The following is a 13,567-nucleotide window of genomic DNA, read 5'->3' on the forward strand; positions in this document are numbered from 1 at the left end:
AAATTTGGAATGCTGCAACCGGCAAGACTGTGGGTCACATATCGAGGGAGGCACCACTACTTTGAGACGGCGGATGAAGCGTGGACTTTTATTGTGGAAGAAAAACTGGAATGAGCGGGTTATTAAAAAGAAATTTGAACAAAGTGGTGGGGCGAATGTGGGGGGCGAAGAGGGGGGTTAAAAAGGGGGGAAAGAGGAGTTTTATGTACTAATCCTGCGATGTGGTAACTTTTCTCTCTTCCACAGGTGGTGATGGGGGGAGGAGGGGAGGTGGAGGAGATGGGGCGTTGGCCATTGGGGGCGGGGCCAAGGGAGAAGCGCGGGCTTGGTTCCCGCACTATGATAATCATGGCGGGAATAGAGAAGCAGGAAGGAGGGGGCGAGCCGAGGTCACGGGGGGAAGCCGAGGTCGGCCAGAGTTTGCTGACTTCTGGGAGCAACATGGGGGGAGTAATTACGCTAGCGGGGGATCTAGCGGGGGGGGGGGGGTGGGAGGGGGGCATTACTGGGTTGCTGCTGCTGGGGAGAGGGGCAGCTGGTATGAGAGGGGATGGGCGGGGGGGGCACCGCCTGGGGGAGATACAGCTGCGTGGGAACCGGGTGAGGAGCTGGAAAAAGGGGATGGCTAATCGACAAGGGTGGAGGGGGGGGTAGGAAGCCCCCCAACCCGGCTGATCACGTGGAACGTGAGAGGGCTGAATGGGCCGATAAAGAGGGCACGGGTACTCGCACACCTTAAGAAACTTAAGGCAGATGTGGTTATGTTACAGGAAACGCACCTGAAACTGATAGACCAGGTTAGGCTACGCAAAGGATGGGTGGGGCAGGTGTTCCATTCGGGGCTAGATGCGAAAAACAGGGGGGTGGCTATATTAGTGGGGAAGCGCGTAATGTTTGAGGCAAAGACTATAGTGGCGGATAACGGGGGCAGATACATGATGGTGAGTGGCAAACTACAGGGGGAGACGGTGGTTTTGGTAAACGTATATGCCCCGAACTGGGATGATGCCAATTTTATGAGGCGGATGCTGGGACGCATTCCGGACCTAGAGATGGGAAAGCTGATAATGGGGGGAGATTTTAATACGGTGTTGGAACCAGGGCTGGATAGGTCGAAGTCCAGGACTGGAAGGAGGCCGGCAGCAGCCAAGGTACTTAAAGATTTTATGGAGCAGATGGGAGGTGTAGACCCGTGGAGATTTAGCAGACCTAGGAGTAAGGAGTTCTCGTTTTTCTCCTATGTCCATAAAGTCTACTCATGAATAGACTTTTTTGTGCTGCGAAGGGCGTTGATCCCGAAGGTGAGGGGAACGGAGTATACGGCTATAGCCATTTCGGATCACGCTCCACACTGGGTGGACTTGGAGATAGGGGAGGAAACAGGAGGGCGCCCACCCTGGAGAATGGACATGGGACTAATGGCAGATGAGGGTGTGTGTCTAAGGGTGAGGGGGTGCATTGAAAAGTACTTGGAACTCAATGATAATGGGGAGGTCCAGGTGGGAGTGGTCTGGGAGGCGTTGAAGGCGGTGGTTAGAGGGGAGCTGATATCAATAAGGGCACATAAAGGGAAGCAGGAGAGTAAGGAACGGGAGTGGTTGCTGCAAGAACTTTTGAGGGTGGACAGACAATATGCGGAAGCACCGGAGGAGGGACTGTACAGGGAAAGGCAAAGGCTACATGTAGAATTTGACTTGCTGACTACGGGCACTGCAGAGGCACAATGGAGGAAGGCACAGGGTGTACAGTACGAATATGGGGAGAAGGCGAGCAGGTTGCTGGCACACCAATTGAGGAAAAGGGGAGCAGCGAGGGAAATAGGGGGAGTGAGGGATGAGGAAGGAGAGATGGAGCGGGGAGCGGAGAGAGTGAATGGAGTGTTCAAGACATTTTATAAAAAATTATATGAAGCTCATCCCCGGATGGGAGGGAGAGAATGATGGGCTTTTTGGATCGGCTGGAATTTCCCAAGGTGGAAGAGCAGGAAAGGGTGGGACTGGGAGCACAGATCGAGGTAGAAGAAATGGTGAAAGGAATTAGGAGCATGCAGGCGGGAAAGGCCCCGGGACCGGATGGATTCCCAGTCGAATTCTATAGAAAATATGTGGACTTGCTCGCCCCGGTATTGACGAGGACCTTTAATGAGGCAAAGGAAAGGGGACAACTGCCCCCGACTATGTCTGAAGCAACGATATCGCTTCTCTTAAAGAAGGAAAAGGACCCGCTACAATGCGGGTCCTATAGACCTATTTCCCTCCTAAATGTAGATGCCAAGATCCTGGCCAAGGTAATGGCAATGAGAATAGAGGAATGTGTCCCGGGGGTGGTCCACGAGGACCAAACTGGGTTTGTGAAGGGGAGACAGCTGAACACGAATATACGGAGGCTGTTAGGGGTAATGATGATGGCCCCACCAGAGGGGGAAACGGAGATAGTAGTGGCGATGGATGCCGAGAAAGCATTTGATAGAGTGGAGTGGGATTATTTGTGGGAGGTGTTGAGGAGATTTGGTTTTGGAGAGGGGTATGTTAGATGGGTGCAGCTGTTGTATAGGGCCCCGATGGCGAGCGTGGTCACGAATGGACGGGGATCTGCATATTTTCGGCTCCATAGAGGGACAAGGCAGGGATGCCCTCTGTCCCCATTATTGTTTGCACTGGCGATTGAGCCCCTGCCGATAGCGTTGAGGGGTTGCAAGAAGTGGAGGGGAGTACTTAGGGGAGGAGAAGAGCACCGGGTATCTTTGTATGCGGACGATTTGCTACTATACGTGGCAGACCCGGCGGAGGGGATGCCAGAAATAATGCGAATACTTGGGGAGTTTGGGGATTTTTCAGGGTATAAATTGAACGTGGGGAAAAGTGAGTTGTTTGTGGTGCATCCAGCGGAGCAGAGTAGAGAAATAGAGGACCTACCGTTGAGGAAGGGAACAAGGGACTGGGGATCCAGATAGACAAGAATTGGGGCCCATTGCATAGGTTAAATTTAATGCGGGTGGTGGAACAAATGGAGGAGGATTTCAAGAGATGGGATATGGTATCCCTGTCACTGGCAGGGAGGGTGCAGGCGGTTAAGATGGTGGTCCTCCCGAGATTCCTTTGTGTTTCAGTGCCTCCCGGTGGTGATCACGAAGGCTTTTTTTAAAAGGATTGAAAAGAGCATCATGGGTTTTGTGTGGGCCGGGAAGACCCCGAGAGTGAGGAAGGGATTCTTACAGCGTAGCAGGGATAGGGGGGGGGACTGGCACTACCGAGCCTAAGTGAGTATTATTGGGCCGCTAATATTTCAATGGTGAGTAAGTGGATGGGAGAGGAGGAGGGTGCGGCGTGGAAGAGATTAGAGAGGGCGTCCTGTAGGGGGACTAGCCTACAGGCTATGGTGAGAGCCCCATTGCCGTTCTCACCGAGGAACTACACCACAAGCCCGGTGGTGGTGGCTACACTGAAGATTTGGGGACAGTGGAGACGGCATAGGGGAAAGACTGGAGCCTTGGGGGGGGTCCCCGATAAGAAACAACCATAGGTTTGCCCCGGGGGGAATGGATGGGGAATATGGAATGTGGCAAAGAGCAGGAATAACGCAACTGAAAGATCTGTTTGTGGATGGGAAGTTCGCGAGTCTGGGAGCGCTGACCGAGAAATATGGGTTGCCACAAGGGAATGCATTCAGGTATATGCAAATGAGGGCTTTTGCGAGGCAACAGGTGAGGGAATTCCCGCAGCCCCCGACACAAGAGGTGCAGGATAGAGTGATCTCAAAGACATGGGTGGGGGATGGTAAGGTGTCAGATATATATAGGGAAATGAGGGACGAAGGGGAGACGATGGTAGATGAACTAAAAGGGAAATGGGAAGAAGAGCTGGGGGAGGAGATCGAGGAGGGGCTGTGGGCAGATGCCCTAAGCAGGGTAAACTCGTCGTCCTCGTGTGCCAGGCTAAGCCTGATTCAGTTTAAGGTATTACACAGGGCGCATATGACTGGAGCACGGCTCAGTAAATTTTTTGGGGTGGAGGATAGGTGTGCGAGGTGCTCGAGAAGCCCAGCGAATCATACCCATATGTTTTGGTCATGCCCGGCACTTCAGGGGTTTTGGATGGGGGTGACAAAGGTGCTTTCAAAAGTAGTGGGGGTCCGGGTCGAACCAAGCTGGGGGTTGGCTATATTTGGGGTTGCACAAGAGCCGGGAGTGCAGGAGGCGAGAGAGGCCAATGTTTTGGCCTTTACGTCCCTAGTAGCCCGGCGCAGGATATTGTTAATGTGGAAAGAAGCCAAGCCCCCGGGGGTGGAGACCTGGATAAATGACATGGCAGGGTTTATAAAGCTAGAGCGGATTAAGTTCGTTCTAAGGGGGTCGGCTCAAGGGTTCACCAGGCGGTGGCAACCGTTCGTCGAATACCTCGCAGAAAGATAGATGGAATGGAAAAAAGAAGGCAGCAGCAGCAGCCCAGGATCGGGGGGGGGGGGGGGGGGGGGGAGGAGGAACCAGAAGGACTCTCAGGGTTGTTAATATATACTGTATAATATGTATAGGTCATTGCAACGGATAATTATATATTGGACTGTTAAATTATATTTTTGGAGAGTGTTACTTGTGATAAGGCAGTTGCCAATTAGGGTTAGTTTTCATTTGTTATTTATTATTTATTCATTTTTTGTTTATAAAATAGGTAATTGTTATTTGTGTTGTTATAATATTGTGTAAAGGATGCACAATGTACTGTGTTGGTTGACCAAAAATTTTCAATAAAATATTTATATAAAAAAAAAGAAAGTGGTGTAACATGCAATACAGCTTTGTAGAAGCAATACAGCAGGAGCACTTAGAATCCTCACTGGGGATAGGCCTCAACCATAAATTAATGCTGTAATTGTTCTTCATTGTACGAGGATCTGCGAGGAGAGTTTATTCGGCCTAATTCTGGACGTGTTCCATGTCTGAAGCCCTCAGTAGGCCCCACCTCTGTCCCTACCCAGATCCGGATGTCAATTTTGTTGAATATCTGTGAACGCAAAGAAAGTAGGAACACTTGGAATCCTGTTCTGAGAAACCATCTCACTGGTGTTCTGGACCTTGTCTAGATGGAATGGAAGTTTTACCCAAGGCACCAGTTAAAATTAGTGTTGGCTTATTTTCTGAATAAACCAAGAGTTTGAGTCTAACATGACAGCACGGTAGCATTGTGGATAGCACAATTGCTTCACAGCTCCAGGGTCTCAGGTTCGATTCCGGCTTGGGTCTCTGTCTGTGCGGAGTCTGTACATCCTCCCCGTGTGTGCGTGGGTTTCCTCCGGGTGCTCCGGTTTCCTCCCACAGTCCAAAGATGTGCAGGTTAGGTGGATTGGCCATGATAAATTGCCCTTAGTGTCCAAAATTGCCCTTAGAGTTGGGTGGGGTTACTGGGTTGTGGGGATAGGGTGGTATGTGGGCTTGGGTCGGGTGCTCTTTCAAAAAAAAAAAAAGAGCCGGTGCAGACTTGATGGGCTGAATGACCTCCTTCTGCACTGTAATTCTATGATGATGATGATCAGCCCTTTCAGCTCTCTTGTATCCATTTTGTTCCCCAGCTCACCAGGAAATTCAAGGCCAAGGTATCTTGCCTGAATGTTATCAGAATAAAAATCTCCATGAAGTCCAGCTATACACATTTAAGTTCTGAACCTAAATCTCAAGGAACAATGACTTAACTCTCTGAATGTAGGGACCAAAACTACTCTTCATAGCAGAGATAATGGGAAATTAGAACTGAATAATTATGAGAGCTATTCCACTGAACATGATATGTAAACTGCACCAATGTTTTCCTAGTACCATCAAACCACATTTCAAATCAATTCAACATTGGTCCTGGCAGACACTAACCTACAGGATAAGGCACATGTACAAGGAAACACACTTAAATGTCTCCAAAAGTTAAAGTAGTGAGCATAATATGTAGGTTTTAATTCAATAAATGAATAGAACTTTGTTCTCAAGACCGACAACTTCATCTGAACCAGCAGAATGGGTTCAAATATTCCTTGTTGAGGTATTGTGCCAGATTCCAGATTAACAGTATAGAACAAGACCAAGGCTAACGTGCTATCCGGAAACAATATCTTGTTCGAGTTGTCTAGTCGCTAGAACTGAATGCTTTTCACACCAGCAGTGTTTATGCTGCTGGACAGCGCCACTGAAAATACAATCTTTCTCATTCCCTTGTTTCCCCTATTCCCAGCTGTAAATTTTGTCGTCACCTAAAATCATGTTCCAAAATTGCACTAATCTACTAAATCATTTTCATAAAAGCGTACAAAGGTTTTGACTCTTTCACAAGTTCATCTGCAGCAGACAAGAGATGTCAGTAAGTTGGGAGTTCAAAAGTGAAATCCAGCTGCCAAGGTGGATCTCAAGCTGCTTCAGAAGGCGAGGTTACGTAGCTAAAAGAAAAAACATACCTATATCTGGCTTCCACTGGGATTAGCGCAAACAATGTAGGTTACAGACACTGGACAAAATCATTTCCTGGTGTAGTTTTGTTACGTCCTAAAAATGCTGGTTCTACCAGAGGAAAGAAAAGGGCCACCTGCCAAACTATCTCCTATGCAGGTAGATTTACAGAGGCTTATATTAGTATTTTAATCTCCTAAAGGAAACTGAAGCAGAACTCATCCTATGGGACAGAAATTCCTCTGCTGACACACTTCATTCATTTTATTTTTATAAATTATCTTGTAGATTTGAAGAGTTTCAGTAAGCTCAGGCTTACACTGAAGCTTGTGAGAGAACTATTGTACCTTGAATGTTACTATTCTTCTCATTGTAAAACAGAGCAGCAAAGAGGGCTTCTATTTTATTTAATCTCTGCATGTGCTGGCACTCTAATTGTTACCATTGTGACTGACATTCTATGCATTTCCCCATGACATAACAAGAGAAGGATTTCACTGATATTAAATGAACACTTGTGCACAGTTATTACAACTGGTTTATTATACTTAAAGATACATAAAGTAATCTTTACTCTTTGTATAAGAAATGGTTTGATGCCTTTTGTGTGTTAGTTAGGTGATCTCAGTTGGGGCAAACGTTGGACTGTTCAATTGGGGCATCTGTGTCCTTGAGCTAAGGAGGGACAAACTGATGGATTTACTGCACCCGATTTGTTGTTTAGTATCTCTTGGTGGAAGAATATGGATATAGGAGTTGTAGGTGAGAAGGAGATCAAACCCAGCTGTGACACCCCACATCACATTGACTCGCAAGTTAAGCTGGCACACAAGTTAAGCTGGCACTTGGATGAGACATCAAGAAAGCTGTTCATACTTGTAAAACTGTACCCAAATTGGCATACATCTTCAGGAGAGAAGGAAAGAAAGTTGAGCAAAAAAAAAGTGATGTTTCACTGTACAGAACTGGGTTATTTCAATGTGGTTCAAGATTATTTTTTCACATCATTCCCCAGGAAGTTGAATAATATTAGTCACGTGTTTTCAATAAGTAGACTTGTCATTTGTTTTCAAGTGGTTGATATAATTTAAGGATATCTGTGACAGTGACTTCCAGATTTCCACATTAATTGCACACAGATGCCGTCCAATTTCCTCTGTTATAATGGTGAACACTGATAACATCACCATTATTATCTCCAGTAAATTCCAGGATTATACTTAAAGACAAATGTTGAACTTAATTGTGCAACATTTTTTTGAAAGTGAAAGAAATTATAAAAACATGAATAAGAGGAGTAGGCTATGAGTCTGCCCTGCTATTTCATAAGATCATGTCTGATCTACCTTAACTTCACCTATTCCCCTTGTCTCAACAAATAAATAGCCCTTGATTCTCTCAATGTCCAAAATATTGACCTTAGTCTTGGAAAATTGAGCTGAATTGGGTTTTCTGAGATGATATTTGTAGTTGGTGTGTTTAAGAGCGGGAAATGTCAAGAAAAATTCCAATTGTACAAATGTGAAAATAGATAAATTAACCTATTTTTTTACATTAGTGCAGTAAATGGGCATTTTCGACCCTGATCCAATTAGCGTCAAATAATTACTCAAATAAAGAAATCTCAACAGGCTAATAAATCTGTGAAATTCTTCCTATTTCATTTGAGGAGTTGAAAAATCAGGGTGCCTTGTATTTCACCAGAGCATCCCATTATCAAGCACAATACACGGATTAGTGGCACCACGTACAATACACATCAAGCTAGCATATGAAATGAATTGTGCTGTCAGATATTCACACATGTATATGATTTTAAAAATTATATGGTTGATTTCTTAGACAACGTACTGAAAGCTGACAAACTTCCATTCCCTTACTTAAGCTCAGTGGCACTCCCTTTGGAACACCAGCCTTTCATGACAACTTTTGCACAACTCTGCATGTCAGCCTTAGCTTAGTGATCACACTTATTTATAAATCAAACATTGGGGTTCAATCCCTCTTTCAGAGACTTCAGCACATAACCTAGACAAACAGGTCAGTGCACTACTGCAGTAACACTGTGGTGCCGCATTTCAGATGACATAAAACTTCAGACAGACATAAAACCTCCCATCAATGGAGAGATGGAAATTCTCTCGGTGGTCCTTGTCAAGCATTATTCCTTATACGCCATTGCCTAATAAGATCTACCTCATGGCTTTGGAACTCTTGCTGCGTGTAACAGCGTGCCACGTTTCCCCACATTACAACATTGTTTAACTGTCAAGAAAACTTTAGTTGCTCTAACATCTTGAAGGTATGAAAGATACTACATAACCACAAGCAGTTTATCACAATTGATCCGCCATTGAGACAGAGCATCAAATCCCATGATAAAAACAAATAAAACCCACTTTCCACAACTTTGAATCAAACAAATCAATTTACCAGGTATCTTAATAAAGGGTGCACAGTGACATTAAGATGCTGAGTGACCAGCCTTCCTCTCTCTATAAGATGCTGAGTTATCATCAGACTCTGCCTTGCCCTCTATAAGATGCTCAGTGGCCCTCAGACCCTGCCTTGCGCTCTCTATAAGATGCCGAGTGACCATCAGATCATGACTTGCTCACTCTATAAGAGAGTCGCAACAATCACCAGGCAGGAATGTTTCCTTCCCGTCGGGAACACTTCAGCAGTCAAGGCATTCAGCCTCTGATCTTCGGGTAAGAGTTCTCCAAGGCAGCCTTCAGGACACACGATAACGCAGAATCGCCGAGCAGAAACTGATAGCCAAGTTCCGCATGCATGATTATCGCCTCAACCAGGATCTTGGATTCATGTCTCACTACATTTAACCCCCCCATCATCTGGCCGGGGCTTGCGAAATACTACCAACTGTCCTGGCTTGCGACAATTCACACCTCTTTAACCTGCGATTATCCCTCTCTCCAGTCACACCGTCTGGATCTGTAAAAACTTAAGTACCTGCAAAGACTCGCATTCAAAGTATCATCTTGCATCATTGACTTTGACTATATATGCTGTGTTTGTGTAACCTACCTCTTCACTCACCTGATGAAGGAGCTAAGCTCCGAAAACTTGTGATTCCAAATAAACCTGTTGAACTTTAGTGTTGGAAGACTTCTTACTGTGCCTACCCCTGTCCAACACTGGCATCTCCACATCCTCTTTACAAGATGCTGAGTGACCATTAAACTCTGCCTTGCCCTTTCTTCAAGTTGCTGAGTGACTATTAGACCCTGCCTTGCTCGCTCTACAAGATGCTGAGTGACCATCAGACCCTGCCTTGCTCTCTCTACAGGATGTTGAGTGACTATTAGACCCTGCCTTGCTCTCTCTACAAGATGCTGAGTGACCATCAGACCCTGCCTTGCTCGCGATACAAGATGCTGAGTGACCATCAGACACTGCCTTGCTCTCTCTACAAGATGCCGAGTGACCATCAGATCTTGACTTGCTCGCTCTATAAGAGAGTCGTGCAACAATCACCAGGCAGGAATGTTTCCTTCCCGTCGGGAACACTTCAGCAGTCAAGGTATTCAGCCTCTGATCTTCGGGTAAGAGTTCTCCAAGGCAGCCTTCAGGACACACGATAACACAGAATCGCCGAGCAGAAACTGATATCCAAGTTCCGCACGCATGAGTACGGCCTCAACCAGGATCTTGGATTCATGTCTCACTACATTTAACACCCCCCCCCCCCCCCCCCCATCATCTGGCCGGGGCTTGCGACAATTCACACCTCTTTAACCTGTGATTATCCCTCTCTCCAGTCACACCGTCTGGATCTGTAAAAACCTAAGTACCTGCAAAGACTCGCATTCAAAGTATCACCTTGCATCATTGGCTTTGACTATATATGCTGTGTTTGTGTAGCCTACCTCTTCACTCGCCTGAATGAAGGAGCTAAGCTCCGAAAGTTCGTGGTTCCAAATAAACCTGTTGAACTTTAGTGTTGGAAGACTTCTTACGGTGCCTACCCCTGTCCAACACCGGCATCTCCACATTCTCTTTACAAGAGTAGTGAGGCCGTGGAATGCCCAACCTGCTACAGTAGTGAACTCGCCAACGTTGAGGGCATTTAAAAGTTTATTGGATAAACATATGGATGATAATGGCATAGTGTAGGTTAGATGGCTTTTGTTGCGGTGCAACATCGTGGGCCGAAGGACCTGTACTGCGCTGTATTGTTCTATGTTCTATAAGATGCTGAGTGACCATTAGACTCTGCCTTGCCCTCTCTTCAAGTTGCTGAGTGACTATTAGACCCTGCCTTGCTCTCTCTACAAGATGCTGAGTGACCATCAGACCCTGCCTTGCTCTCTCGACAAGTTGCTGAGTGACCATCAGACCCTGCCTTGCTCGCTCTACAAGATGCTGAGTGACCATCAGACCCTGCCTTGCTCGCTCTACAAGATGCTGAGTGACCATCAGACCCTGTCTTGCTCGCTCTATAAGTTGCTGAGTGACCATCAGACCCTGCCTTGCTCTCTCTAGAAGATGCTGAGTGACCATCAGACCCTGCCTTGCTCGCTCTACAAGATGCTGAGTGACCATCAGACCCTGTCTTGCTCGCTCTACAAGATGCTGAGTGGCCATCAGACCCTGCCTTGCTCGCTCTACAAGATGTTGAGTGGCCATCAGACCCTGCCTTGCTCTCTCTACAAGATGCTGAGTGGCCATCAGACCCTGCCTTGCTCGCTCTACAAGATGATGAGTGACCATCAAACCCTGCCTTGCTCTCTCTGTAAGATTTTCCACATTTTGCTTCAACCACACAATTTGTCCTGACCAGACTCTTCAAGTAACCTCATCCAAATATTTAGTTGCAAAGGAGAGGAACTGACGGCTCCAGTCTCCCTCCCCCGGCGAGCAGGAGTTAACGGGAGGAGAACAGGGTTTATTACTCACCACAGTCAAACCCTCCATCCAAGCTCAGGCACAAGGGGCGACTCGGGGTCCCTCGCCGACTCGTTCACACCGAGCAGACGGCTCGAGTTCAGCCCGCTGGGCCTTGTCCGCTCCACCTGGCCGCATAGACAGGCTGTCCCCCGAGATCGCTCTGGCTGGGCCGCCGACTTTGTTTTCCGCCCCCCCTCACCACACACCGGAGCCGCCGCGTCTCAGCCGACCCTGCTCGACGGCCCCGGCCCTGATTGACAGGGGTCAGCTAGCGGCCGAGGGGCCTGACGACCAATAGGAGGCGGTGCCGGCGGACGGGGCGGGGCTTCGACAGCAAGTTCGGGCGAGGAAGCGGCGCATGCGCTGCCTACGTGTCGGCGCCAGGTTGTGCTCTGGTTCCTGGGGGAGCACTCTGCAGGTTTTCCACAGCAATGATGGGCAACCTGGGCTAGTGAGTGGGTGGCACGGTGGTTGTGGGGCTGTTGCCTCACAGCACCAGGGACCTGGGTTCGATTCCAACCTTGGTGGAGTTGGAACATTCTTCCCGTGTCTGCATGGGTTTCCTCCGGGTGCTCCAGTTTCTACTCACTGTCCAAAGATGTGCAGGCTAGGTGGATTGGCCATAGATTGCCCCTTAGTTCCCAAAGATATGCAGGTTAGATGTGATTATAGTGATAGGGTGGGGGGTGAGAGGCAGGGAGGGATGCCTAGGTAGGGTACCATTTTGCAGGGTTGTGCAGATGCGACGGACCAAATGGTCTCCCTCTACATTTGGAGGGATTCTATGATTCTGTGTGTGGCCCTTCATCTCAGTGAGCCGCAAGATGGAAATTGGGCTGTTCACTATTCATGACCCCATGAATAAGATTAAATACATTTGATACATGTTCAATCGAACTGCCATCTACTTCAAATGGAAAAGCAAGAACTATTCAGGCTGATTGAATGTGGCGGGAGCGCACAGCTCCCACAGTCAATTCTTCGTGCAATAGTATGCACCTCATTTAACTTTCCCTGGCTTTAAGTGAGTAACACTGGTAGGAAAATAAACATGGACGGAAATATGCCGAATATGGCAACCCTGCGCATGGGCAAGATGCAAGGGTTGTACCTTCTCTGGGGTGCATGCCCAAACCAGGAGGTCATTGAGGAGCAGAAAATGATTAGTAACCTCACAACGTTAAATACATCGAGTTTTCAAGGAACTCGGGTTTCAATTTAACCCCCCCTACCCCATCCCTAATCGCACTGTCCCTGAGCTTCCTGTTGGTTGGAACCAGAGGAATTGCAAGAATGCAACACAGGGAGCTTGAAGCCAGGGAACTGAGAGGAAAGTGCAGCCTGCACTTTCTATCCAGTGGCTTTTTGCTTGATAAGCAGCAACTGTGAGGATAGGGTGCTGGTCTTGCCTCGGTGCTGGTTAGCAAGGATACATAGGCATTGAGCATAAGCACAGTCAAAAAGAAGGGTCATCAGAATTTTTGAAAGGTAGAGATGAAAAGGCTAACGATGCTGACCGAGGTTCAATGGATTAGTTGACATAATGGCTAAAGCAGCAGCCAACATAGAAAATTGGAGCAGAAGTAGGTAATTCAGCCCTCAAACCTCTTCCGCCAACCAATATGATTATGGCTGAACCTCTATCTCAACGCCATACTCTCACACTCTGTCCATACCCCTTGATGCCTTTAGAGTCTAGAAATCTGTTTCCTTCTTAAATATATTCATTGACTTGGTCTCCTCAGATTTCTGCAGTAGGGAACTCCACAGGTTCACCAGCTTTGACAAAGGGTCATCTGGACTCAAAACGTTAGCTCTTTTCTCTCCAAACAGATGCTGCCAGATCTGCTGAGATTTTCCAGCATTTTCTTTTTGGTCTCAGATTCCAGTATCCGCAGTAGTTTGCTTTTATCCACAGGTTCACCACCCCCTGAGTGAAGAAGTTTCTCAGATTCTCAGTTCTCAATGGCCTACCCTGTATCCTGAGACTGTGACCTCTTGTTTTATATTGCATCCCCACTCCAGCCATGGGAAATATTATACCTGTATCCAGGCTGTCCAGCCCGGTCAGACCTTTGTACGTTTCAATGAGATCCCCTCCAGTGAATACAGGCCCAGTTAACCCAATCTCTCCTCATATGATATGCCATTGCAGGAATCACATGGTAAACTTTGCTGCCTATCTTTGCTTAGGTAAGGAGACAAAACATGCACACAATACCCCAGGCA

General features: G+C 47.4%; 1 protein-coding gene across 1 annotated transcript in view; it reads right to left on the reverse strand.

The window, feature by feature from the left end:
- lysmd4 (LysM, putative peptidoglycan-binding, domain containing 4) overlaps positions 1-11,636 on the reverse strand; it is a 58,730-nt gene extending 47,094 nt beyond the window's left edge. The window contains exon 1 of the mRNA XM_072470799.1: positions 11,348-11,636. The gene's annotated coding sequence lies outside the window, so the exon portion shown is untranslated. The remainder of the gene's footprint in view (positions 1-11,347) is intronic.
- Between the last annotated feature and the right edge of the window lie 1,931 nt (positions 11,637-13,567).

Source organism: Scyliorhinus torazame, chromosome 12 (genome assembly GCF_047496885.1).
Source record: "Scyliorhinus torazame isolate Kashiwa2021f chromosome 12, sScyTor2.1, whole genome shotgun sequence".
Taxonomy (NCBI): domain Eukaryota; kingdom Metazoa; phylum Chordata; class Chondrichthyes; order Carcharhiniformes; family Scyliorhinidae; genus Scyliorhinus; species Scyliorhinus torazame.